General features: G+C 51.4%; 25 non-coding genes across 25 annotated transcripts; 9 read left to right on the forward strand and 16 right to left on the reverse strand.

Moving 5' to 3' along the window:
• Positions 1–168: 168 nt before the first annotated feature.
• Positions 169–250, reverse strand: TRNAL-AAG (transfer RNA leucine (anticodon AAG)). Its single transcript has one exon. It is a non-coding gene; the product is annotated as a tRNA-Leu (tRNA).
• Positions 251–790: 540 nt separating this feature from the next.
• TRNAD-GUC (transfer RNA aspartic acid (anticodon GUC)) lies at positions 791–862 on the forward strand. Its single transcript has one exon. It is a non-coding gene; the product is annotated as a tRNA-Asp (tRNA).
• Positions 863–1636: 774 nt separating this feature from the next.
• Positions 1637–1718, reverse strand: TRNAL-AAG (transfer RNA leucine (anticodon AAG)). The gene has a single exon. It is a non-coding gene; the product is annotated as a tRNA-Leu (tRNA).
• Positions 1719–3091: 1373 nt separating this feature from the next.
• TRNAL-AAG (transfer RNA leucine (anticodon AAG)) lies at positions 3092–3173 on the reverse strand. The gene has a single exon. It is a non-coding gene; the product is annotated as a tRNA-Leu (tRNA).
• A 540-nt stretch (positions 3174–3713) lies between these two features.
• TRNAD-GUC (transfer RNA aspartic acid (anticodon GUC)) lies at positions 3714–3785 on the forward strand. Its single transcript has one exon. It is a non-coding gene; the product is annotated as a tRNA-Asp (tRNA).
• A 774-nt stretch (positions 3786–4559) lies between these two features.
• TRNAL-AAG (transfer RNA leucine (anticodon AAG)) lies at positions 4560–4641 on the reverse strand. The gene has a single exon. It is a non-coding gene; the product is annotated as a tRNA-Leu (tRNA).
• A 540-nt stretch (positions 4642–5181) lies between these two features.
• TRNAD-GUC (transfer RNA aspartic acid (anticodon GUC)) lies at positions 5182–5253 on the forward strand. Its single transcript has one exon. It is a non-coding gene; the product is annotated as a tRNA-Asp (tRNA).
• A 774-nt stretch (positions 5254–6027) lies between these two features.
• TRNAL-AAG (transfer RNA leucine (anticodon AAG)) lies at positions 6028–6109 on the reverse strand. The gene has a single exon. It is a non-coding gene; the product is annotated as a tRNA-Leu (tRNA).
• A 540-nt stretch (positions 6110–6649) lies between these two features.
• On the forward strand, positions 6650–6721 carry TRNAD-GUC (transfer RNA aspartic acid (anticodon GUC)). The gene has a single exon. It is a non-coding gene; the product is annotated as a tRNA-Asp (tRNA).
• A 774-nt stretch (positions 6722–7495) lies between these two features.
• TRNAL-AAG (transfer RNA leucine (anticodon AAG)) lies at positions 7496–7577 on the reverse strand. The gene has a single exon. It is a non-coding gene; the product is annotated as a tRNA-Leu (tRNA).
• A 1386-nt stretch (positions 7578–8963) lies between these two features.
• Positions 8964–9045, reverse strand: TRNAL-AAG (transfer RNA leucine (anticodon AAG)). The gene has a single exon. It is a non-coding gene; the product is annotated as a tRNA-Leu (tRNA).
• Positions 9046–10431: 1386 nt separating this feature from the next.
• Positions 10432–10513, reverse strand: TRNAL-AAG (transfer RNA leucine (anticodon AAG)). The gene has a single exon. It is a non-coding gene; the product is annotated as a tRNA-Leu (tRNA).
• Positions 10514–11886: 1373 nt separating this feature from the next.
• On the reverse strand, positions 11887–11968 carry TRNAL-AAG (transfer RNA leucine (anticodon AAG)). The gene has a single exon. It is a non-coding gene; the product is annotated as a tRNA-Leu (tRNA).
• Positions 11969–12508: 540 nt separating this feature from the next.
• Positions 12509–12580, forward strand: TRNAD-GUC (transfer RNA aspartic acid (anticodon GUC)). The gene has a single exon. It is a non-coding gene; the product is annotated as a tRNA-Asp (tRNA).
• A 774-nt stretch (positions 12581–13354) lies between these two features.
• Positions 13355–13436, reverse strand: TRNAL-AAG (transfer RNA leucine (anticodon AAG)). The gene has a single exon. It is a non-coding gene; the product is annotated as a tRNA-Leu (tRNA).
• A 1373-nt stretch (positions 13437–14809) lies between these two features.
• On the reverse strand, positions 14810–14891 carry TRNAL-AAG (transfer RNA leucine (anticodon AAG)). The gene has a single exon. It is a non-coding gene; the product is annotated as a tRNA-Leu (tRNA).
• A 540-nt stretch (positions 14892–15431) lies between these two features.
• Positions 15432–15503, forward strand: TRNAD-GUC (transfer RNA aspartic acid (anticodon GUC)). Its single transcript has one exon. It is a non-coding gene; the product is annotated as a tRNA-Asp (tRNA).
• Positions 15504–16277: 774 nt separating this feature from the next.
• Positions 16278–16359, reverse strand: TRNAL-AAG (transfer RNA leucine (anticodon AAG)). The gene has a single exon. It is a non-coding gene; the product is annotated as a tRNA-Leu (tRNA).
• A 540-nt stretch (positions 16360–16899) lies between these two features.
• On the forward strand, positions 16900–16971 carry TRNAD-GUC (transfer RNA aspartic acid (anticodon GUC)). The gene has a single exon. It is a non-coding gene; the product is annotated as a tRNA-Asp (tRNA).
• A 774-nt stretch (positions 16972–17745) lies between these two features.
• On the reverse strand, positions 17746–17827 carry TRNAL-AAG (transfer RNA leucine (anticodon AAG)). Its single transcript has one exon. It is a non-coding gene; the product is annotated as a tRNA-Leu (tRNA).
• A 540-nt stretch (positions 17828–18367) lies between these two features.
• Positions 18368–18439, forward strand: TRNAD-GUC (transfer RNA aspartic acid (anticodon GUC)). The gene has a single exon. It is a non-coding gene; the product is annotated as a tRNA-Asp (tRNA).
• Positions 18440–19213: 774 nt separating this feature from the next.
• On the reverse strand, positions 19214–19295 carry TRNAL-AAG (transfer RNA leucine (anticodon AAG)). The gene has a single exon. It is a non-coding gene; the product is annotated as a tRNA-Leu (tRNA).
• Positions 19296–20668: 1373 nt separating this feature from the next.
• On the reverse strand, positions 20669–20750 carry TRNAL-AAG (transfer RNA leucine (anticodon AAG)). Its single transcript has one exon. It is a non-coding gene; the product is annotated as a tRNA-Leu (tRNA).
• A 540-nt stretch (positions 20751–21290) lies between these two features.
• Positions 21291–21362, forward strand: TRNAD-GUC (transfer RNA aspartic acid (anticodon GUC)). The gene has a single exon. It is a non-coding gene; the product is annotated as a tRNA-Asp (tRNA).
• A 774-nt stretch (positions 21363–22136) lies between these two features.
• TRNAL-AAG (transfer RNA leucine (anticodon AAG)) lies at positions 22137–22218 on the reverse strand. The gene has a single exon. It is a non-coding gene; the product is annotated as a tRNA-Leu (tRNA).
• Positions 22219–23337: the final 1119 nt, after the last annotated feature.

The following is a 23337-nucleotide window of genomic DNA, read 5'->3' on the forward strand; positions in this document are numbered from 1 at the left end:
CAGATGGGAAACTTGAGACTGGATGTCCAGAAAAGCAAGACGTCAGAAGCGAAACCTTTTTCCTGCAGGGTGTGGCATACCATCCGCTTGCTCATTGCGACAGAGGTGGCACTAATGAAGGAAGAGGTCAACGTTACGTTCTTCTTTAAAATGCAAGGCCAGGAAAAGTGGCAGCGGTGGGATTTGAACCCACGCCTCCGAAGAGACTGGAGCCTTAATCCAGCGCCTTAGACCGCTCGGCCACGCTACCTCCCTGCTAGTCGCCGAAAGCGGAACTTGACCCGTTGCCCGGCCCGCTTTAGTGCTTTGCCTTTTCTCCTTGGAAAGTCTGGAGACAGGCAGTGGAAGGGCAGGCAAACTGTCAGGTGCGCAGAGGAGGGGAGACCATGAGGCAAGGTGGGAGATGGGGGCAAGAAGTGAGAAAAAAACTAATCGCAAGCTAGGGCAGGATTCGGAAAGTGAAGCCGAAAAGGGGCTTAGCATGCAGCCCAGGGGTTTCTTTGACTGTCCTAAGCCCACAGGGACTTTGCCGTCCTCAGCTCATGAGACTTGAGATGGGTAGCTTGATTTGCTGAGGAAATGCGGGATGACAGATTCAACTCTGGAGTCAAACATAGCCCGGAACTATCGCCTTAAACTGAGTTTTAAGCCTGGTGCCGATAAAAAGAAAGAAATTAGCCTTAGATCGGGCAAGCCGTTTGACGGGGGAAAATGAGACCCCCTAGGCCAGCTAGGTGGTCGCTGGATGCTGTGCAGACATCAGCAGCTGTTCATTTCATGCCCTCACGTCTCCTCGTTAGTATAGTGGTCAGTATCCCCGCCTGTCACGCGGGAGACCGGGGTTCAATTCCCCGACGGGGAGGTTAAACCTTTTCTGGATTTTTTTTAGTTCTTGACAAATATTCTTGAAGATTAGGCTGAGTCAAGTAGGGAATGGGTGCCAAGAACTGACTCTTTAAGAAAAAAGCACCGGCAACGCTAGTCATCGTACAATATTTGTGCACAATTGCTTACATTAGGCGGCCGGTCCACTTTATTGAGTCCCCCTCAGCACCATTTAGTGCTCCTGTTGTCTGCGAAGTCCAAATTGTAACCCTGAATCAGTTCCTCTTCTGACCCTTTGTATCATGTTACATGACGAGTAATGATCACCTGTTAGCTTTATCCCTAATTATAACTCTCACTCTTTCCCTGCATCTAACCCTAGCTCTAATCCCATCATTAACCTCGGTCCGGGCACACGCGTGAACCCCTACTCTCATCTCAGCCTCTCCTGGTGATACATCACACCTGGGATCGTTTGCTCCCTGTGGGCTGTGGGAAATTTGCTACCAGCACGCCCTGGAAGTGGGGCTCATTCCGCTGCAACGGGAGGTCTTCCCAGGACGCGTCACAGCTCAACGCAAGAGCTCCTGGGTTTCGAAGGCTCTTGCAGCAAGCCTTCACAAAGCAGCAGGGAGCGCCGTTCCAGATGGGAAACTTGAGACTGGATGTCCAGAAAAGCAAGACGTCAGAAGCGAAACCTTTTTCCTGCAGGGTGTGGCATACCATCCGCTTGCTCATTGCGACAGAGGTGGCACTAATGAAGGAAGAGGTCAACGTTACGTTCTTCTTTAAAATGCAAGGCCAGGAAAAGTGGCAGCGGTGGGATTTGAACCCACGCCTCCGAAGAGACTGGAGCCTTAATCCAGCGCCTTAGACCGCTCGGCCACGCTACCTCCCTGCTAGTCGCCGAAAGCGGAACTTGACCCGTTGCCCGGCCCGCTTTAGTGCTTTGCCTTTTCTCCTTGGAAAGTCTGGAGACAGGCAGTGGAAGGGCAGGCAAACTGTCAGGTGCGCAGAGGAGGGGAGACCATGAGGCAAGGTGGGAGATGGGGGCAAGAAGTGAGAAAAAAACTAATCGCAAGCTAGGGCAGGATTCGGAAAGTGAAGCCGAAAAGGGGCTTAGCATGCAGCCCAGGGGTTTCTTTGACTGTCCTAAGCCCACAGGGACTTTGCCGTCCTCAGCTCATGAGACTTGAGATGGGTAGCTTGATTTGCTGAGGAAATGCGGGATGACAGATTCAACTCTGGAGTCAAACATAGCCCGGAACTATCGCCTTAAACTGAGTTTTAAGCCTGGTGCCGATAAAAAGAAAGAAATTAGCCTTAGATCGGGCAAGCCGTTTGACGGGGGAAAATGAGACCCCCTAGGCCAGCTAGGTGGTCGCTGGATGCTGTGCAGACATCAGCAGCTGTTCATTTCATGCCCTCACGTCTCCTCGTTAGTATAGTGGTCAGTATCCCCGCCTGTCACGCGGGAGACCGCGACGGGGAGGTTAAACCTTTTCTGGATTTTTTTTAGTTCTTGACAAATATTCTTGAAGATTAGGCTGAGTCAAGTAGGGAATGGGTGCCAAGAACTGACTCTTTAAGAAAAAAGCACCGGCAACGCTAGTCATCGTACAATATTTGTGCACAATTGCTTACATTAGGCGGCCGGTCCACTTTATTGAGTCCCCCTCAGCACCATTTAGTGCTCCTGTTGTCTGCGAAGTCCAAATTGTAACCCTGAATCAGTTCCTCTTCTGACCCTTTGTATCATGTTACATGACGAGTAATGATCACCTGTTAGCTTTATCCCTAATTATAACTCTCACTCTTTCCCTGCATCTAACCCTAGCTCTAATCCCATCATTAACCTCGGTCCGGGCACACGCGTGAACCCTTACTCTCATCTCAGCCTCTCCTGGTGATACATCACACCTGGGATCGTTTGCTCCCTGTGGGCTGTGGGAAATTTGCTACCAGCACGCCCTGGAAGTGGGGCTCATTCCGCTGCAACGGGAGGTCTTCCCAGGACGCGTCACAGCTCAACGCAAGAGCTCCTGGGTTTCGAAGGCTCTTGCAGCAAGCCTTCACAAAGCAGCAGGGAGCGCCATTCCAGATGGGAAACTTGAGACTGGATGTCCAGAAAAGCAAGACGTCAGAAGCGAAACCTTTTTCCTGCAGGGTGTGGCATACCATCCGCTTGCTCATTGCGACAGAGGTGGCACTAATGAAGGAAGAGGTCAACGTTACGTTCTTCTTTAAAATGCAAGGCCAGGAAAAGTGGCAGCGGTGGGATTTGAACCCACGCCTCCGAAGAGACTGGAGCCTTAATCCAGCGCCTTAGACCGCTCGGCCACGCTACCTCCCTGCTAGTCGCCGAAAGCGGAACTTGACCCGTTGCCCGGCCCGCTTTAGTGCTTTGCCTTTTCTCCTTGGAAAGTCTGGAGACAGGCAGTGGAAGGGCAGGCAAACTGTCAGGTGCGCAGAGGAGGGGAGACCATGAGGCAAGGTGGGAGATGGGGGCAAGAAGTGAGAAAAAAACTAATCGCAAGCTAGGGCAGGATTCGGAAAGTGAAGCCGAAAAGGGGCTTAGCATGCAGCCCAGGGGTTTCTTTGACTGTCCTAAGCCCACAGGGACTTTGCCGTCCTCAGCTCATGAGACTTGAGATGGGTAGCTTGATTTGCTGAGGAAATGCGGGATGACAGATTCAACTCTGGAGTCAAACATAGCCCGGAACTATCGCCTTAAACTGAGTTTTAAGCCTGGTGCCGATAAAAAGAAAGAAATTAGCCTTAGATCGGGCAAGCCGTTTGACGGGGGAAAATGAGACCCCCTAGGCCAGCTAGGTGGTCGCTGGATGCTGTGCAGACATCAGCAGCTGTTCATTTCATGCCCTCACGTCTCCTCGTTAGTATAGTGGTCAGTATCCCCGCCTGTCACGCGGGAGACCGGGGTTCAATTCCCCGACGGGGAGGTTAAACCTTTTCTGGATTTTTTTTAGTTCTTGACAAATATTCTTGAAGATTAGGCTGAGTCAAGTAGGGAATGGGTGCCAAGAACTGACTCTTTAAGAAAAAAGCACCGGCAACGCTAGTCATCGTACAATATTTGTGCACAATTGCTTACATTAGGCGGCCGGTCCACTTTATTGAGTCCCCCTCAGCACCATTTAGTGCTCCTGTTGTCTGCGAAGTCCAAATTGTAACCCTGAATCAGTTCCTCTTCTGACCCTTTGTATCATGTTACATGACGAGTAATGATCACCTGTTAGCTTTATCCCTAATTATAACTCTCACTCTTTCCCTGCATCTAACCCTAGCTCTAATCCCATCATTAACCTCGGTCCGGGCACACGCGTGAACCCCTACTCTCATCTCAGCCTCTCCTGGTGATACATCACACCTGGGATCGTTTGCTCCCTGTGGGCTGTGGGAAATTTGCTACCAGCACGCCCTGGAAGTGGGGCTCATTCCGCTGCAACGGGAGGTCTTCCCAGGACGCGTCACAGCTCAACGCAAGAGCTCCTGGGTTTCGAAGGCTCTTGCAGCAAGCCTTCACAAAGCAGCAGGGAGCGCCGTTCCAGATGGGAAACTTGAGACTGGATGTCCAGAAAAGCAAGACGTCAGAAGCGAAACCTTTTTCCTGCAGGGTGTGGCATACCATCCGCTTGCTCATTGCGACAGAGGTGGCACTAATGAAGGAAGAGGTCAACGTTACGTTCTTCTTTAAAATGCAAGGCCAGGAAAAGTGGCAGCGGTGGGATTTGAACCCACGCCTCCGAAGAGACTGGAGCCTTAATCCAGCGCCTTAGACCGCTCGGCCACGCTACCTCCCTGCTAGTCGCCGAAAGCGGAACTTGACCCGTTGCCCGGCCCGCTTTAGTGCTTTGCCTTTTCTCCTTGGAAAGTCTGGAGACAGGCAGTGGAAGGGCAGGCAAACTGTCAGGTGCGCAGAGGAGGGGAGACCATGAGGCAAGGTGGGAGATGGGGGCAAGAAGTGAGAAAAAAACTAATCGCAAGCTAGGGCAGGATTCGGAAAGTGAAGCCGAAAAGGGGCTTAGCATGCAGCCCAGGGGTTTCTTTGACTGTCCTAAGCCCACAGGGACTTTGCCGTCCTCAGCTCATGAGACTTGAGATGGGTAGCTTGATTTGCTGAGGAAATGCGGGATGACAGATTCAACTCTGGAGTCAAACATAGCCCGGAACTATCGCCTTAAACTGAGTTTTAAGCCTGGTGCCGATAAAAAGAAAGAAATTAGCCTTAGATCGGGCAAGCCGTTTGACGGGGGAAAATGAGACCCCCTAGGCCAGCTAGGTGGTCGCTGGATGCTGTGCAGACATCAGCAGCTGTTCATTTCATGCCCTCACGTCTCCTCGTTAGTATAGTGGTCAGTATCCCCGCCTGTCACGCGGGAGACCGGGGTTCAATTCCCCGACGGGGAGGTTAAACCTTTTCTGGATTTTTTTTAGTTCTTGACAAATATTCTTGAAGATTAGGCTGAGTCAAGTAGGGAATGGGTGCCAAGAACTGACTCTTTAAGAAAAAAGCACCGGCAACGCTAGTCATCGTACAATATTTGTGCACAATTGCTTACATTAGGCGGCCGGTCCACTTTATTGAGTCCCCCTCAGCACCATTTAGTGCTCCTGTTGTCTGCGAAGTCCAAATTGTAACCCTGAATCAGTTCCTCTTCTGACCCTTTGTATCATGTTACATGACGAGTAATGATCACCTGTTAGCTTTATCCCTAATTATAACTCTCACTCTTTCCCTGCATCTAACCCTAGCTCTAATCCCATCATTAACCTCGGTCCGGGCACACGCGTGAACCCTTACTCTCATCTCAGCCTCTCCTGGTGATACATCACACCTGGGATCGTTTGCTCCCTGTGGGCTGTGGGAAATTTGCTACCAGCACGCCCTGGAAGTGGGGCTCATTCCGCTGCAACGGGAGGTCTTCCCAGGACGCGTCACAGCTCAACGCAAGAGCTCCTGGGTTTCGAAGGCTCTTGCAGCAAGCCTTCACAAAGCAGCAGGGAGCGCCGTTCCAGATGGGAAACTTGAGACTGGATGTCCAGAAAAGCAAGACGTCAGAAGCGAAACCTTTTTCCTGCAGGGTGTGGCATACCATCCGCTTGCTCATTGCGACAGAGGTGGCACTAATGAAGGAAGAGGTCAACGTTACGTTCTTCTTTAAAATGCAAGGCCAGGAAAAGTGGCAGCGGTGGGATTTGAACCCACGCCTCCGAAGAGACTGGAGCCTTAATCCAGCGCCTTAGACCGCTCGGCCACGCTACCTCCCTGCTAGTCGCCGAAAGCGGAACTTGACCCGTTGCCCGGCCCGCTTTAGTGCTTTGCCTTTTCTCCTTGGAAAGTCTGGAGACAGGCAGTGGAAGGGCAGGCAAACTGTCAGGTGCGCAGAGGAGGGGAGACCATGAGGCAAGGTGGGAGATGGGGGCAAGAAGTGAGAAAAAAACTAATCGCAAGCTAGGGCAGGATTCGGAAAGTGAAGCCGAAAAGGGGCTTAGCATGCAGCCCAGGGGTTTCTTTGACTGTCCTAAGCCCACAGGGACTTTGCCGTCCTCAGCTCATGAGACTTGAGATGGGTAGCTTGATTTGCTGAGGAAATGCGGGATGACAGATTCAACTCTGGAGTCAAACATAGCCCGGAACTATCGCCTTAAACTGAGTTTTAAGCCTGGTGCCGATAAAAAGAAAGAAATTAGCCTTAGATCGGGCAAGCCGTTTGACGGGGGAAAATGAGACCCCCTAGGCCAGCTAGGTGGTCGCTGGATGCTGTGCAGACATCAGCAGCTGTTCATTTCATGCCCTCACGTCTCCTCGTTAGTATAGTGGTCAGTATCCCCGCCTGTCACGCGGGAGACCGGGGTTCAATTCCCCGACGGGGAGGTTAAACCTTTTCTGGATTTTTTTTAGTTCTTGACAAATATTCTTGAAGATTAGGCTGAGTCAAGTAGGGAATGGGTGCCAAGAACTGACTCTTTAAGAAAAAAGCACCGGCAACGCTAGTCATCGTACAATATTTGTGCACAATTGCTTACATTAGGCGGCCGGTCCACTTTATTGAGTCCCCCTCAGCACCATTTAGTGCTCCTGTTGTCTGCGAAGTCCAAATTGTAACCCTGAATCAGTTCCTCTTCTGACCCTTTGTATCATGTTACATGACGAGTAATGATCACCTGTTAGCTTTATCCCTAATTATAACTCTCACTCTTTCCCTGCATCTAACCCTAGCTCTAATCCCATCATTAACCTCGGTCCGGGCACACGCGTGAACCCTTACTCTCATCTCAGCCTCTCCTGGTGATACATCACACCTGGGATCGTTTGCTCCCTGTGGGCTGTGGGAAATTTGCTACCAGCACGCCCTGGAAGTGGGGCTCATTCCGCTGCAACGGGAGGTCTTCCCAGGACGCGTCACAGCTCAACGCAAGAGCTCCTGGGTTTCGAAGGCTCTTGCAGCAAGCCTTCACAAAGCAGCAGGGAGCGCCGTTCCAGATGGGAAACTTGAGACTGGATGTCCAGAAAAGCAAGACGTCAGAAGCGAAACCTTTTTCCTGCAGGGTGTGGCATACCATCCGCTTGCTCATTGCGACAGAGGTGGCACTAATGAAGGAAGAGGTCAACGTTACGTTCTTCTTTAAAATGCAAGGCCAGGAAAAGTGGCAGCGGTGGGATTTGAACCCACGCCTCCGAAGAGACTGGAGCCTTAATCCAGCGCCTTAGACCGCTCGGCCACGCTACCTCCCTGCTAGTCGCCGAAAGCGGAACTTGACCCGTTGCCCGGCCCGCTTTAGTGCTTTGCCTTTTCTCCTTGGAAAGTCTGGAGACAGGCAGTGGAAGGGCAGGCAAACTGTCAGGTGCGCAGAGGAGGGGAGACCATGAGGCAAGGTGGGAGATGGGGGCAAGAAGTGAGAAAAAAACTAATCGCAAGCTAGGGCAGGATTCGGAAAGTGAAGCCGAAAAGGGGCTTAGCATGCAGCCCAGGGGTTTCTTTGACTGTCCTAAGCCCACAGGGACTTTGCCGTCCTCAGCTCATGAGACTTGAGATGGGTAGCTTGATTTGCTGAGGAAATGCGGGATGACAGATTCAACTCTGGAGTCAAACATAGCCCGGAACTATCGCCTTAAACTGAGTTTTAAGCCTGGTGCCGATAAAAAGAAAGAAATTAGCCTTAGATCGGGCAAGCCGTTTGACGGGGGAAAATGAGACCCCCTAGGCCAGCTAGGTGGTCGCTGGATGCTGTGCAGACATCAGCAGCTGTTCATTTCATGCCCTCACGTCTCCTCGTTAGTATAGTGGTCAGTATCCCCGCCTGTCACGTGGGAGACCGGGGTTCAATTCCCCGACGGGGAGGTTAAACCTTTTCTGGATTTTTTTTAGTTCTTGACAAATATTCTTGAAGATTAGGCTGAGTCAAGTAGGGAATGGGTGCCAAGAACTGACTCTTTAAGAAAAAAGCACCGGCAACGCTAGTCATCGTACAATATTTGTGCACAATTGCTTACATTAGGCGGCCGGTCCACTTTATTGAGTCCCCCTCAGCACCATTTAGTGCTCCTGTTGTCTGCGAAGTCCAAATTGTAACCCTGAATCAGTTCCTCTTCTGACCCTTTGTATCATGTTACATGACGAGTAATGATCACCTGTTAGCTTTATCCCTAATTATAACTCTCACTCTTTCCCTGCATCTAACCCTAGCTCTAATCCCATCATTAACCTCGGTCCGGGCACACGCGTGAACCCTTACTCTCATCTCAGCCTCTCCTGGTGATACATCACACCTGGGATCGTTTGCTCCCTGTGGGCTGTGGGAAATTTGCTACCAGCACGCCCTGGAAGTGGGGCTCATTCCGCTGCAACGGGAGGTCTTCCCAGGACGCGTCACAGCTCAACGCAAGAGCTCCTGGGTTTCGAAGGCTCTTGCAGCAAGCCTTCACAAAGCAGCAGGGAGCGCCGTTCCAGATGGGAAACTTGAGACTGGATGTCCAGAAAAGCAAGACGTCAGAAGCGAAACCTTTTTCCTGCAGGGTGTGGCATACCATCCGCTTGCTCATTGCGACAGAGGTGGCACTAATGAAGGAAGAGGTCAACGTTACGTTCTTCTTTAAAATGCAAGGCCAGGAAAAGTGGCAGCGGTGGGATTTGAACCCACGCCTCCGAAGAGACTGGAGCCTTAATCCAGCGCCTTAGACCGCTCGGCCACGCTACCTCCCTGCTAGTCGCCGAAAGCGGAACTTGACCCGTTGCCCGGCCCGCTTTAGTGCTTTGCCTTTTCTCCTTGGAAAGTCTGGAGACAGGCAGTGGAAGGGCAGGCAAACTGTCAGGTGCGCAGAGGAGGGGAGACCATGAGGCAAGGTGGGAGATGGGGGCAAGAAGTGAGAAAAAAACTAATCGCAAGCTAGGGCAGGATTCGGAAAGTGAAGCCGAAAAGGGGCTTAGCATGCAGCCCAGGGGTTTCTTTGACTGTCCTAAGCCCACAGGGACTTTGCCGTCCTCAGCTCATGAGACTTGAGATGGGTAGCTTGATTTGCTGAGGAAATGCGGGATGACAGATTCAACTCTGGAGTCAAACATAGCCCGGAACTATCGCCTTAAACTGAGTTTTAAGCCTGGTGCCGATAAAAAGAAAGAAATTAGCCTTAGATCGGGCAAGCCGTTTGACGGGGGAAAATGAGACCCCCTAGGCCAGCTAGGTGGTCGCTGGATGCTGTGCAGACATCAGCAGCTGTTCATTTCATGCCCTCACGTCTCCTCGTTAGTATAGTGGTCAGTATCCCCGCCTGTCACGTGGGAGACCGGGGTTCAATTCCCCGACGGGGAGGTTAAACCTTTTCTGGATTTTTTTTAGTTCTTGACAAATATTCTTGAAGATTAGGCTGAGTCAAGTAGGGAATGGGTGCCAAGAACTGACTCTTTAAGAAAAAAGCACCGGCAACGCTAGTCATCGTACAATATTTGTGCACAATTGCTTACATTAGGCGGCCGGTCCACTTTATTGAGTCCCCCTCAGCACCATTTAGTGCTCCTGTTGTCTGCGAAGTCCAAATTGTAACCCTGAATCAGTTCCTCTTCTGACCCTTTGTATCATGTTACATGACGAGTAATGATCACCTGTTAGCTTTATCCCTAATTATAACTCTCACTCTTTCCCTGCATCTAACCCTAGCTCTAATCCCATCATTAACCTCGGTCCGGGCACACGCGTGAACCCTTACTCTCATCTCAGCCTCTCCTGGTGATACATCACACCTGGGATCGTTTGCTCCCTGTGGGCTGTGGGAAATTTGCTACCAGCACGCCCTGGAAGTGGGGCTCATTCCGCTGCAACGGGAGGTCTTCCCAGGACGCGTCACAGCTCAACGCAAGAGCTCCTGGGTTTCGAAGGCTCTTGCAGCAAGCCTTCACAAAGCAGCAGGGAGCGCCGTTCCAGATGGGAAACTTGAGACTGGATGTCCAGAAAAGCAAGACGTCAGAAGCGAAACCTTTTTCCTGCAGGGTGTGGCATACCATCCGCTTGCTCATTGCGACAGAGGTGGCACTAATGAAGGAAGAGGTCAACGTTACGTTCTTCTTTAAAATGCAAGGCCAGGAAAAGTGGCAGCGGTGGGATTTGAACCCACGCCTCCGAAGAGACTGGAGCCTTAATCCAGCGCCTTAGACCGCTCGGCCACGCTACCTCCCTGCTAGTCGCCGAAAGCGGAACTTGACCCGTTGCCCGGCCCGCTTTAGTGCTTTGCCTTTTCTCCTTGGAAAGTCTGGAGACAGGCAGTGGAAGGGCAGGCAAACTGTCAGGTGCGCAGAGGAGGGGAGACCATGAGGCAAGGTGGGAGATGGGGGCAAGAAGTGAGAAAAAAACTAATCGCAAGCTAGGGCAGGATTCGGAAAGTGAAGCCGAAAAGGGGCTTAGCATGCAGCCCAGGGGTTTCTTTGACTGTCCTAAGCCCACAGGGACTTTGCCGTCCTCAGCTCATGAGACTTGAGATGGGTAGCTTGATTTGCTGAGGAAATGCGGGATGACAGATTCAACTCTGGAGTCAAACATAGCCCGGAACTATCGCCTTAAACTGAGTTTTAAGCCTGGTGCCGATAAAAAGAAAGAAATTAGCCTTAGATCGGGCAAGCCGTTTGACGGGGGAAAATGAGACCCCCTAGGCCAGCTAGGTGGTCGCTGGATGCTGTGCAGACATCAGCAGCTGTTCATTTCATGCCCTCACGTCTCCTCGTTAGTATAGTGGTCAGTATCCCCGCCTGTCACGCGGGAGACCGCGACGGGGAGGTTAAACCTTTTCTGGATTTTTTTTAGTTCTTGACAAATATTCTTGAAGATTAGGCTGAGTCAAGTAGGGAATGGGTGCCAAGAACTGACTCTTTAAGAAAAAAGCACCGGCAACGCTAGTCATCGTACAATATTTGTGCACAATTGCTTACATTAGGCGGCCGGTCCACTTTATTGAGTCCCCCTCAGCACCATTTAGTGCTCCTGTTGTCTGCGAAGTCCAAATTGTAACCCTGAATCAGTTCCTCTTCTGACCCTTTGTATCATGTTACATGACGAGTAATGATCACCTGTTAGCTTTATCCCTAATTATAACTCTCACTCTTTCCCTGCATCTAACCCTAGCTCTAATCCCATCATTAACCTCGGTCCGGGCACACGCGTGAACCCTTACTCTCATCTCAGCCTCTCCTGGTGATACATCACACCTGGGATCGTTTGCTCCCTGTGGGCTGTGGGAAATTTGCTACCAGCACGCCCTGGAAGTGGGGCTCATTCCGCTGCAACGGGAGGTCTTCCCAGGACGCGTCACAGCTCAACGCAAGAGCTCCTGGGTTTCGAAGGCTCTTGCAGCAAGCCTTCACAAAGCAGCAGGGAGCGCCGTTCCAGATGGGAAACTTGAGACTGGATGTCCAGAAAAGCAAGACGTCAGAAGCGAAACCTTTTTCCTGCAGGGTGTGGCATACCATCCGCTTGCTCATTGCGACAGAGGTGGCACTAATGAAGGAAGAGGTCAACGTTACGTTCTTCTTTAAAATGCAAGGCCAGGAAAAGTGGCAGCGGTGGGATTTGAACCCACGCCTCCGAAGAGACTGGAGCCTTAATCCAGCGCCTTAGACCGCTCGGCCACGCTACCTCCCTGCTAGTCGCCGAAAGCGGAACTTGACCCGTTGCCCGGCCCGCTTTAGTGCTTTGCCTTTTCTCCTTGGAAAGTCTGGAGACAGGCAGTGGAAGGGCAGGCAAACTGTCAGGTGCGCAGAGGAGGGGAGACCATGAGGCAAGGTGGGAGATGGGGGCAAGAAGTGAGAAAAAAACTAATCGCAAGCTAGGGCAGGATTCGGAAAGTGAAGCCGAAAAGGGGCTTAGCATGCAGCCCAGGGGTTTCTTTGACTGTCCTAAGCCCACAGGGACTTTGCCGTCCTCAGCTCATGAGACTTGAGATGGGTAGCTTGATTTGCTGAGGAAATGCGGGATGACAGATTCAACTCTGGAGTCAAACATAGCCCGGAACTATCGCCTTAAACTGAGTTTTAAGCCTGGTGCCGATAAAAAGAAAGAAATTAGCCTTAGATCGGGCAAGCCGTTTGACGGGGGAAAATGAGACCCCCTAGGCCAGCTAGGTGGTCGCTGGATGCTGTGCAGACATCAGCAGCTGTTCATTTCATGCCCTCACGTCTCCTCGTTAGTATAGTGGTCAGTATCCCCGCCTGTCACGCGGGAGACCGGGGTTCAATTCCCCGACGGGGAGGTTAAACCTTTTCTGGATTTTTTTTAGTTCTTGACAAATATTCTTGAAGATTAGGCTGAGTCAAGTAGGGAATGGGTGCCAAGAACTGACTCTTTAAGAAAAAAGCACCGGCAACGCTAGTCATCGTACAATATTTGTGCACAATTGCTTACATTAGGCGGCCGGTCCACTTTATTGAGTCCCCCTCAGCACCATTTAGTGCTCCTGTTGTCTGCGAAGTCCAAATTGTAACCCTGAATCAGTTCCTCTTCTGACCCTTTGTATCATGTTACATGACGAGTAATGATCACCTGTTAGCTTTATCCCTAATTATAACTCTCACTCTTTCCCTGCATCTAACCCTAGCTCTAATCCCATCATTAACCTCGGTCCGGGCACACGCGTGAACCCCTACTCTCATCTCAGCCTCTCCTGGTGATACATCACACCTGGGATCGTTTGCTCCCTGTGGGCTGTGGGAAATTTGCTACCAGCACGCCCTGGAAGTGGGGCTCATTCCGCTGCAACGGGAGGTCTTCCCAGGACGCGTCACAGCTCAACGCAAGAGCTCCTGGGTTTCGAAGGCTCTTGCAGCAAGCCTTCACAAAGCAGCAGGGAGCGCCGTTCCAGATGGGAAACTTGAGACTGGATGTCCAGAAAAGCAAGACGTCAGAAGCGAAACCTTTTTCCTGCAGGGTGTGGCATACCATCCGCTTGCTCATTGCGACAGAGGTGGCACTAATGAAGGAAGAGGTCAACGTTACGTTCTTCTTTAAAATGCAAGGCCAGGAAAAGTGGCAGCGGTGGGATTTGAACCCACGCCTCCGAAGAGACTGGAGCCTTAATCCAGCGCCTTAGACCGCTCGGCCACGCTACCTCCCTGCTAGTCGCCGAAAGCGGAACTTGACCCGTTGCCCGGCCCGCTTTAGTGCTTTGCCTTTTCTCCTTGGAAAGTCTGGAGACAGGCAGTGGAAGGGCAGGCAAACTGTCAGGTGCGCAGAGGAGGGGAGACCATGAGGCAAGGTGGGAGATGGGGGCAAGAAGTGAGAAAAAAACTAATCGCAAGCTAGGGCAGGATTCGGAAAGTGAAGCCGAAAAGGGGCTTAGCATGCAGCCCAGGGGTTTCTTTGACTGTCCTAAGCCCACAGGGACTTTGCCGTCCTCAGCTCATGAGACTTGAGATGGGTAGCTTGATTTGCTGAGGAAATGCGGGATGACAGATTCAACTCTGGAGTCAAACATAGCCCGGAACTATCGCCTTAAACTGAGTTTTAAGCCTGGTGCCGATAAAAAGAAAGAAATTAGCCTTAGATCGGGCAAGCCGTTTGACGGGGGAAAATGAGACCCCCTAGGCCAGCTAGGTGGTCGCTGGATGCTGTGCAGACATCAGCAGCTGTTCATTTCATGCCCTCACGTCTCCTCGTTAGTATAGTGGTCAGTATCCCCGCCTGTCACGCGGGAGACCGCGACGGGGAGGTTAAACCTTTTCTGGATTTTTTTTAGTTCTTGACAAATATTCTTGAAGATTAGGCTGAGTCAAGTAGGGAATGGGTGCCAAGAACTGACTCTTTAAGAAAAAAGCACCGGCAACGCTAGTCATCGTACAATATTTGTGCACAATTGCTTACATTAGGCGGCCGGTCCACTTTATTGAGTCCCCCTCAGCACCATTTAGTGCTCCTGTTGTCTGCGAAGTCCAAATTGTAACCCTGAATCAGTTCCTCTTCTGACCCTTTGTATCATGTTACATGACGAGTAATGATCACCTGTTAGCTTTATCCCTAATTATAACTCTCACTCTTTCCCTGCATCTAACCCTAGCTCTAATCCCATCATTAACCTCGGTCCGGGCACACGCGTGAACCCTTACTCTCATCTCAGCCTCTCCTGGTGATACATCACACCTGGGATCGTTTGCTCCCTGTGGGCTGTGGGAAATTTGCTACCAGCACGCCCTGGAAGTGGGGCTCATTCCGCTGCAACGGGAGGTCTTCCCAGGACGCGTCACAGCTCAACGCAAGAGCTCCTGGGTTTCGAAGGCTCTTGCAGCAAGCCTTCACAAAGCAGCAGGGAGCGCCATTCCAGATGGGAAACTTGAGACTGGATGTCCAGAAAAGCAAGACGTCAGAAGCGAAACCTTTTTCCTGCAGGGTGTGGCATACCATCCGCTTGCTCATTGCGACAGAGGTGGCACTAATGAAGGAAGAGGTCAACGTTACGTTCTTCTTTAAAATGCAAGGCCAGGAAAAGTGGCAGCGGTGGGATTTGAACCCACGCCTCCGAAGAGACTGGAGCCTTAATCCAGCGCCTTAGACCGCTCGGCCACGCTACCTCCCTGCTAGTCGCCGAAAGCGGAACTTGACCCGTTGCCCGGCCCGCTTTAGTGCTTTGCCTTTTCTCCTTGGAAAGTCTGGAGACAGGCAGTGGAAGGGCAGGCAAACTGTCAGGTGCGCAGAGGAGGGGAGACCATGAGGCAAGGTGGGAGATGGGGGCAAGAAGTGAGAAAAAAACTAATCGCAAGCTAGGGCAGGATTCGGAAAGTGAAGCCGAAAAGGGGCTTAGCATGCAGCCCAGGGGTTTCTTTGACTGTCCTAAGCCCACAGGGACTTTGCCGTCCTCAGCTCATGAGACTTGAGATGGGTAGCTTGATTTGCTGAGGAAATGCGGGATGACAGATTCAACTCTGGAGTCAAACATAGCCCGGAACTATCGCCTTAAACTGAGTTTTAAGCCTGGTGCCGATAAAAAGAAAGAAATTAGCCTTAGATCGGGCAAGCCGTTTGACGGGGGAAAATGAGACCCCCTAGGCCAGCTAGGTGGTCGCTGGATGCTGTGCAGACATCAGCAGCTGTTCATTTCATGCCCTCACGTCTCCTCGTTAGTATAGTGGTCAGTATCCCCGCCTGTCACGCGGGAGACCGGGGTTCAATTCCCCGACGGGGAGGTTAAACCTTTTCTGGATTTTTTTTAGTTCTTGACAAATATTCTTGAAGATTAGGCTGAGTCAAGTAGGGAATGGGTGCCAAGAACTGACTCTTTAAGAAAAAAGCACCGGCAACGCTAGTCATCGTACAATATTTGTGCACAATTGCTTACATTAGGCGGCCGGTCCACTTTATTGAGTCCCCCTCAGCACCATTTAGTGCTCCTGTTGTCTGCGAAGTCCAAATTGTAACCCTGAATCAGTTCCTCTTCTGACCCTTTGTATCATGTTACATGACGAGTAATGATCACCTGTTAGCTTTATCCCTAATTATAACTCTCACTCTTTCCCTGCATCTAACCCTAGCTCTAATCCCATCATTAACCTCGGTCCGGGCACACGCGTGAACCCCTACTCTCATCTCAGCCTCTCCTGGTGATACATCACACCTGGGATCGTTTGCTCCCTGTGGGCTGTGGGAAATTTGCTACCAGCACGCCCTGGAAGTGGGGCTCATTCCGCTGCAACGGGAGGTCTTCCCAGGACGCGTCACAGCTCAACGCAAGAGCTCCTGGGTTTCGAAGGCTCTTGCAGCAAGCCTTCACAAAGCAGCAGGGAGCGCCGTTCCAGATGGGAAACTTGAGACTGGATGTCCAGAAAAGCAAGACGTCAGAAGCGAAACCTTTTTCCTGCAGGGTGTGGCATACCATCCGCTTGCTCATTGCGACAGAGGTGGCACTAATGAAGGAAGAGGTCAACGTTACGTTCTTCTTTAAAATGCAAGGCCAGGAAAAGTGGCAGCGGTGGGATTTGAACCCACGCCTCCGAAGAGACTGGAGCCTTAATCCAGCGCCTTAGACCGCTCGGCCACGCTACCTCCCTGCTAGTCGCCGAAAGCGGAACTTGACCCGTTGCCCGGCCCGCTTTAGTGCTTTGCCTTTTCTCCTTGGAAAGTCTGGAGACAGGCAGTGGAAGGGCAGGCAAACTGTCAGGTGCGCAGAGGAGGGGAGACCATGAGGCAAGGTGGGAGATGGGGGCAAGAAGTGAGAAAAAAACTAATCGCAAGCTAGGGCAGGATTCGGAAAGTGAAGCCGAAAAGGGGCTTAGCATGCAGCCCAGGGGTTTCTTTGACTGTCCTAAGCCCACAGGGACTTTGCCGTCCTCAGCTCATGAGACTTGAGATGGGTAGCTTGATTTGCTGAGGAAATGCGGGATGACAGATTCAACTCTGGAGTCAAACATAGCCCGGAACTATCGCCTTAAACTGAGTTTTAAGCCTGGTGCCGATAAAAAGAAAGAAATTAGCCTTAGATCGGGCAAGCCGTTTGACGGGGGAAAATGAGACCCCCTAGGCCAGCTAGGTGGTCGCTGGATGCTGTGCAGACATCAGCAGCTGTTCATTTCATGCCCTCACGTCTCCTCGTTAGTATAGTGGTCAGTATCCCCGCCTGTCACGCGGGAGACCGGGGTTCAATTCCCCGACGGGGAGGTTAAACCTTTTCTGGATTTTTTTTAGTTCTTGACAAATATTCTTGAAGATTAGGCTGAGTCAAGTAGGGAATGGGTGCCAAGAACTGACTCTTTAAGAAAAAAGCACCGGCAACGCTAGTCATCGTACAATATTTGTGCACAATTGCTTACATTAGGCGGCCGGTCCACTTTATTGAGTCCCCCTCAGCACCATTTAGTGCTCCTGTTGTCTGCGAAGTCCAAATTGTAACCCTGAATCAGTTCCTCTTCTGACCCTTTGTATCATGTTACATGACGAGTAATGATCACCTGTTAGCTTTATCCCTAATTATAACTCTCACTCTTTCCCTGCATCTAACCCTAGCTCTAATCCCATCATTAACCTCGGTCCGGGCACACGCGTGAACCCTTACTCTCATCTCAGCCTCTCCTGGTGATACATCACACCTGGGATCGTTTGCTCCCTGTGGGCTGTGGGAAATTTGCTACCAGCACGCCCTGGAAGTGGGGCTCATTCCGCTGCAACGGGAGGTCTTCCCAGGACGCGTCACAGCTCAACGCAAGAGCTCCTGGGTTTCGAAGGCTCTTGCAGCAAGCCTTCACAAAGCAGCAGGGAGCGCCGTTCCAGATGGGAAACTTGAGACTGGATGTCCAGAAAAGCAAGACGTCAGAAGCGAAACCTTTTTCCTGCAGGGTGTGGCATACCATCCGCTTGCTCATTGCGACAGAGGTGGCACTAATGAAGGAAGAGGTCAACGTTACGTTCTTCTTTAAAATGCAAGGCCAGGAAAAGTGGCAGCGGTGGGATTTGAACCCACGCCTCCGAAGAGACTGGAGCCTTAATCCAGCGCCTTAGACCGCTCGGCCACGCTACCTCCCTGCTAGTCGCCGAAAGCGGAACTTGACCCGTTGCCCGGCCCGCTTTAGTGCTTTGCCTTTTCTCCTTGGAAAGTCTGGAGACAGGCAGTGGAAGGGCAGGCAAACTGTCAGGTGCGCAGAGGAGGGGAGACCATGAGGCAAGGTGGGAGATGGGGGCAAGAAGTGAGAAAAAAACTAATCGCAAGCTAGGGCAGGATTCGGAAAGTGAAGCCGAAAAGGGGCTTAGCATGCAGCCCAGGGGTTTCTTTGACTGTCCTAAGCCCACAGGGACTTTGCCGTCCTCAGCTCATGAGACTTGAGATGGGTAGCTTGATTTGCTGAGGAAATGCGGGATGACAGATTCAACTCTGGAGTCAAACATAGCCCGGAACTATCGCCTTAAACTGAGTTTTAAGCCTGGTGCCGATAAAAAGAAAGAAATTAGCCTTAGATCGGGCAAGCCGTTTGACGGGGGAAAATGAGACCCCCTAGGCCAGCTAGGTGGTCGCTGGATGCTGTGCAGACATCAGCAGCTGTTCATTTCATGCCCTCACGTCTCCTCGTTAGTATAGTGGTCAGTATCCCCGCCTGTCACGCGGGAGACCGGGGTTCAATTCCCCGACGGGGAGGTTAAACCTTTTCTGGATTTTTTTTAGTTCTTGACAAATATTCTTGAAGATTAGGCTGAGTCAAGTAGGGAATGGGTGCCAAGAACTGACTCTTTAAGAAAAAAGCACCGGCAACGCTAGTCATCGTACAATATTTGTGCACAATTGCTTACATTAGGCGGCCGGTCCACTTTATTGAGTCCCCCTCAGCACCATTTAGTGCTCCTGTTGTCTGCGAAGTCCAAATTGTAACCCTGAATCAGTTCCTCTTCTGACCCTTTGTATCATGTTACATGACGAGTAATGATCACCTGTTAGCTTTATCCCTAATTATAACTCTCACTCTTTCCCTGCATCTAACCCTAGCTCTAATCCCATCATTAACCTCGGTCCGGGCACACGCGTGAACCCTTACTCTCATCTCAGCCTCTCCTGGTGATACATCACACCTGGGATCGTTTGCTCCCTGTGGGCTGTGGGAAATTTGCTACCAGCACGCCCTGGAAGTGGGGCTCATTCCGCTGCAACGGGAGGTCTTCCCAGGACGCGTCACAGCTCAACGCAAGAGCTCCTGGGTTTCGAAGGCTCTTGCAGCAAGCCTTCACAAAGCAGCAGGGAGCGCCGTTCCAGATGGGAAACTTGAGACTGGATGTCCAGAAAAGCAAGACGTCAGAAGCGAAACCTTTTTCCTGCAGGGTGTGGCATACCATCCGCTTGCTCATTGCGACAGAGGTGGCACTAATGAAGGAAGAGGTCAACGTTACGTTCTTCTTTAAAATGCAAGGCCAGGAAAAGTGGCAGCGGTGGGATTTGAACCCACGCCTCCGAAGAGACTGGAGCCTTAATCCAGCGCCTTAGACCGCTCGGCCACGCTACCTCCCTGCTAGTCGCCGAAAGCGGAACTTGACCCGTTGCCCGGCCCGCTTTAGTGCTTTGCCTTTTCTCCTTGGAAAGTCTGGAGACAGGCAGTGGAAGGGCAGGCAAACTGTCAGGTGCGCAGAGGAGGGGAGACCATGAGGCAAGGTGGGAGATGGGGGCAAGAAGTGAGAAAAAAACTAATCGCAAGCTAGGGCAGGATTCGGAAAGTGAAGCCGAAAAGGGGCTTAGCATGCAGCCCAGGGGTTTCTTTGACTGTCCTAAGCCCACAGGGACTTTGCCGTCCTCAGCTCATGAGACTTGAGATGGGTAGCTTGATTTGCTGAGGAAATGCGGGATGACAGATTCAACTCTGGAGTCAAACATAGCCCGGAACTATCGCCTTAAACTGAGTTTTAAGCCTGGTGCCGATAAAAAGAAAGAAATTAGCCTTAGATCGGGCAAGCCGTTTGACGGGGGAAAATGAGACCCCCTAGGCCAGCTAGGTGGTCGCTGGATGCTGTGCAGACATCAGCAGCTGTTCATTTCATGCCCTCACGTCTCCTCGTTAGTATAGTGGTCAGTATCCCCGCCTGTCACGCGGGAGACCGCGACGGGGAGGTTAAACCTTTTCTGGATTTTTTTTAGTTCTTGACAAATATTCTTGAAGATTAGGCTGAGTCAAGTAGGGAATGGGTGCCAAGAACTGACTCTTTAAGAAAAAAGCACCGGCAACGCTAGTCATCGTACAATATTTGTGCACAATTGCTTACATTAGGCGGCCGGTCCACTTTATTGAGTCCCCCTCAGCACCATTTAGTGCTCCTGTTGTCTGCGAAGTCCAAATTGTAACCCTGAATCAGTTCCTCTTCTGACCCTTTGTATCATGTTACATGACGAGTAATGATCACCTGTTAGCTTTATCCCTAATTATAACTCTCACTCTTTCCCTGCATCTAACCCTAGCTCTAATCCCATCATTAACCTCGGTCCGGGCACACGCGTGAACCCTTACTCTCATCTCAGCCTCTCCTGGTGATACATCACACCTGGGATCGTTTGCTCCCTGTGGGCTGTGGGAAATTTGCTACCAGCACGCCCTGGAAGTGGGGCTCATTCCGCTGCAACGGGAGGTCTTCCCAGGACGCGTCACAGCTCAACGCAAGAGCTCCTGGGTTTCGAAGGCTCTTGCAGCAAGCCTTCACAAAGCAGCAGGGAGCGCCGTTCCAGATGGGAAACTTGAGACTGGATGTCCAGAAAAGCAAGACGTCAGAAGCGAAACCTTTTTCCTGCAGGGTGTGGCATACCATCCGCTTGCTCATTGCGACAGAGGTGGCACTAATGAAGGAAGAGGTCAACGTTACGTTCTTCTTTAAAATGCAAGGCCAGGAAAAGTGGCAGCGGTGGGATTTGAACCCACGCCTCCGAAGAGACTGGAGCCTTAATCCAGCGCCTTAGACCGCTCGGCCACGCTACCTCCCTGCTAGTCGCCGAAAGCGGAACTTGACCCGTTGCCCGGCCCGCTTTAGTGCTTTGCCTTTTCTCCTTGGAAAGTCTGGAGACAGGCAGTGGAAGGGCAGGCAAACTGTCAGGTGCGCAGAGGAGGGGAGACCATGAGGCAAGGTGGGAGATGGGGGCAAGAAGTGAGAAAAAAACTAATCGCAAGCTAGGGCAGGATTCGGAAAGTGAAGCCGAAAAGGGGCTTAGCATGCAGCCCAGGGGTTTCTTTGACTGTCCTAAGCCCACAGGGACTTTGCCGTCCTCAGCTCATGAGACTTGAGATGGGTAGCTTGATTTGCTGAGGAAATGCGGGATGACAGATTCAACTCTGGAGTCAAACATAGCCCGGAACTATCGCCTTAAACTGAGTTTTAAGCCTGGTGCCGATAAAAAGAAAGAAATTAGCCTTAGATCGGGCAAGCCGTTTGACGGGGGAAAATGAGACCCCCTAGGCCAGCTAGGTGGTCGCTGGATGCTGTGCAGACATCAGCAGCTGTTCATTTCATGCCCTCACGTCTCCTCGTTAGTATAGTGGTCAGTATCCCCGCCTGTCACGCGGGAGACCGGGGTTCAATTCCCCGACGGGGAGGTTAAACCTTTTCTGGATTTTTTTTAGTTCTTGACAAATATTCTTGAAGATTAGGCTGAGTCAAGTAGGGAATGGGTGCCAAGAACTGACTCTTTAAGAAAAAAGCACCGGCAACGCTAGTCATCGTACAATATTTGTGCACAATTGCTTACATTAGGCGGCCGGTCCACTTTATTGAGTCCCCCTCAGCACCATTTAGTGCTCCTGTTGTCTGCGAAGTCCAAATTGTAACCCTGAATCAGTTCCTCTTCTGACCCTTTGTATCATGTTACATGACGAGTAATGATCACCTGTTAGCTTTATCCCTAATTATAACTCTCACTCTTTCCCTGCATCTAACCCTAGCTCTAATCCCATCATTAACCTCGGTCCGGGCACACGCGTGAACCCCTACTCTCATCTCAGCCTCTCCTGGTGATACATCACACCTGGGATCGTTTGCTCCCTGTGGGCTGTGGGAAATTTGCTACCAGCACGCCCTGGAAGTGGGGCTCATTCCGCTGCAACGGGAGGTCTTCCCAGGACGCGTCACAGCTCAACGCAAGAGCTCCTGGGTTTCGAAGGCTCTTGCAGCAAGCCTTCACAAAGCAGCAGGGAGCGCCGTTCCAGATGGGAAACTTGAGACTGGATGTCCAGAAAAGCAAGACGTCAGAAGCGAAACCTTTTTCCTGCAGGGTGTGGCATACCATCCGCTTGCTCATTGCGACAGAGGTGGCACTAATGAAGGAAGAGGTCAACGTTACGTTCTTCTTTAAAATGCAAGGCCAGGAAAAGTGGCAGCGGTGGGATTTGAACCCACGCCTCCGAAGAGACTGGAGCCTTAATCCAGCGCCTTAGACCGCTCGGCCACGCTACCTCCCTGCTAGTCGCCGAAAGCGGAACTTGACCCGTTGCCCGGCCCGCTTTAGTGCTTTGCCTTTTCTCCTTGGAAAGTCTGGAGACAGGCAGTGGAAGGGCAGGCAAACTGTCAGGTGCGCAGAGGAGGGGAGACCATGAGGCAAGGTGGGAGATGGGGGCAAGAAGTGAGAAAAAAACTAATCGCAAGCTAGGGCAGGATTCGGAAAGTGAAGCCGAAAAGGGGCTTAGCATGCAGCCCAGGGGTTTCTTTGACTGTCCTAAGCCCACAGGGACTTTGCCGTCCTCAGCTCATGAGACTTGAGATGGGTAGCTTGATTTGCTGAGGAAATGCGGGATGACAGATTCAACTCTGGAGTCAAACATAGCCCGGAACTATCGCCTTAAACTGAGTTTTAAGCCTGGTGCCGATAAAAAGAAAGAAATTAGCCTTAGATCGGGCAAGCCGTTTGACGGGGGAAAATGAGACCCCCTAGGCCAGCTAGGTGGTCGCTGGATGCTGTGCAGACATCAGCAGCTGTTCATTTCATGCCCTCACGTCTCCTCGTTAGTATAGTGGTCAGTATCCCCGCCTGTCACGCGGGAGACCGCGACGGGGAGGTTAAACCTTTTCTGGATTTTTTTTAGTTCTTGACAAATATTCTTGAAGATTAGGCTGAGTCAAGTAGGGAATGGGTGCCAAGAACTGACTCTTTAAGAAAAAAGCACCGGCAACGCTAGTCATCGTACAATATTTGTGCACAATTGCTTACATTAGGCGGCCGGTCCACTTTATTGAGTCCCCCTCAGCACCATTTAGTGCTCCTGTTGTCTGCGAAGTCCAAATTGTAACCCTGAATCAGTTCCTCTTCTGACCCTTTGTATCATGTTACATGACGAGTAATGATCACCTGTTAGCTTTATCCCTAATTATAACTCTCACTCTTTCCCTGCATCTAACCCTAGCTCTAATCCCATCATTAACCTCGGTCCGGGCACACGCGTGAACCCTTACTCTCATCTCAGCCTCTCCTGGTGATACATCACACCTGGGATCGTTTGCTCCCTGTGGGCTGTGGGAAATTTGCTACCAGCACGCCCTGGAAGTGGGGCTCATTCCGCTGCAACGGGAGGTCTTCCC

Source organism: Ambystoma mexicanum, unplaced genomic scaffold, assembly GCF_040938575.1.
Source record: "Ambystoma mexicanum isolate Mex_15411 unplaced genomic scaffold, UKY_AmexF1_1 Mex_scaf20, whole genome shotgun sequence".
In the NCBI taxonomy this organism is placed as follows: domain Eukaryota; kingdom Metazoa; phylum Chordata; class Amphibia; order Caudata; family Ambystomatidae; genus Ambystoma; species Ambystoma mexicanum.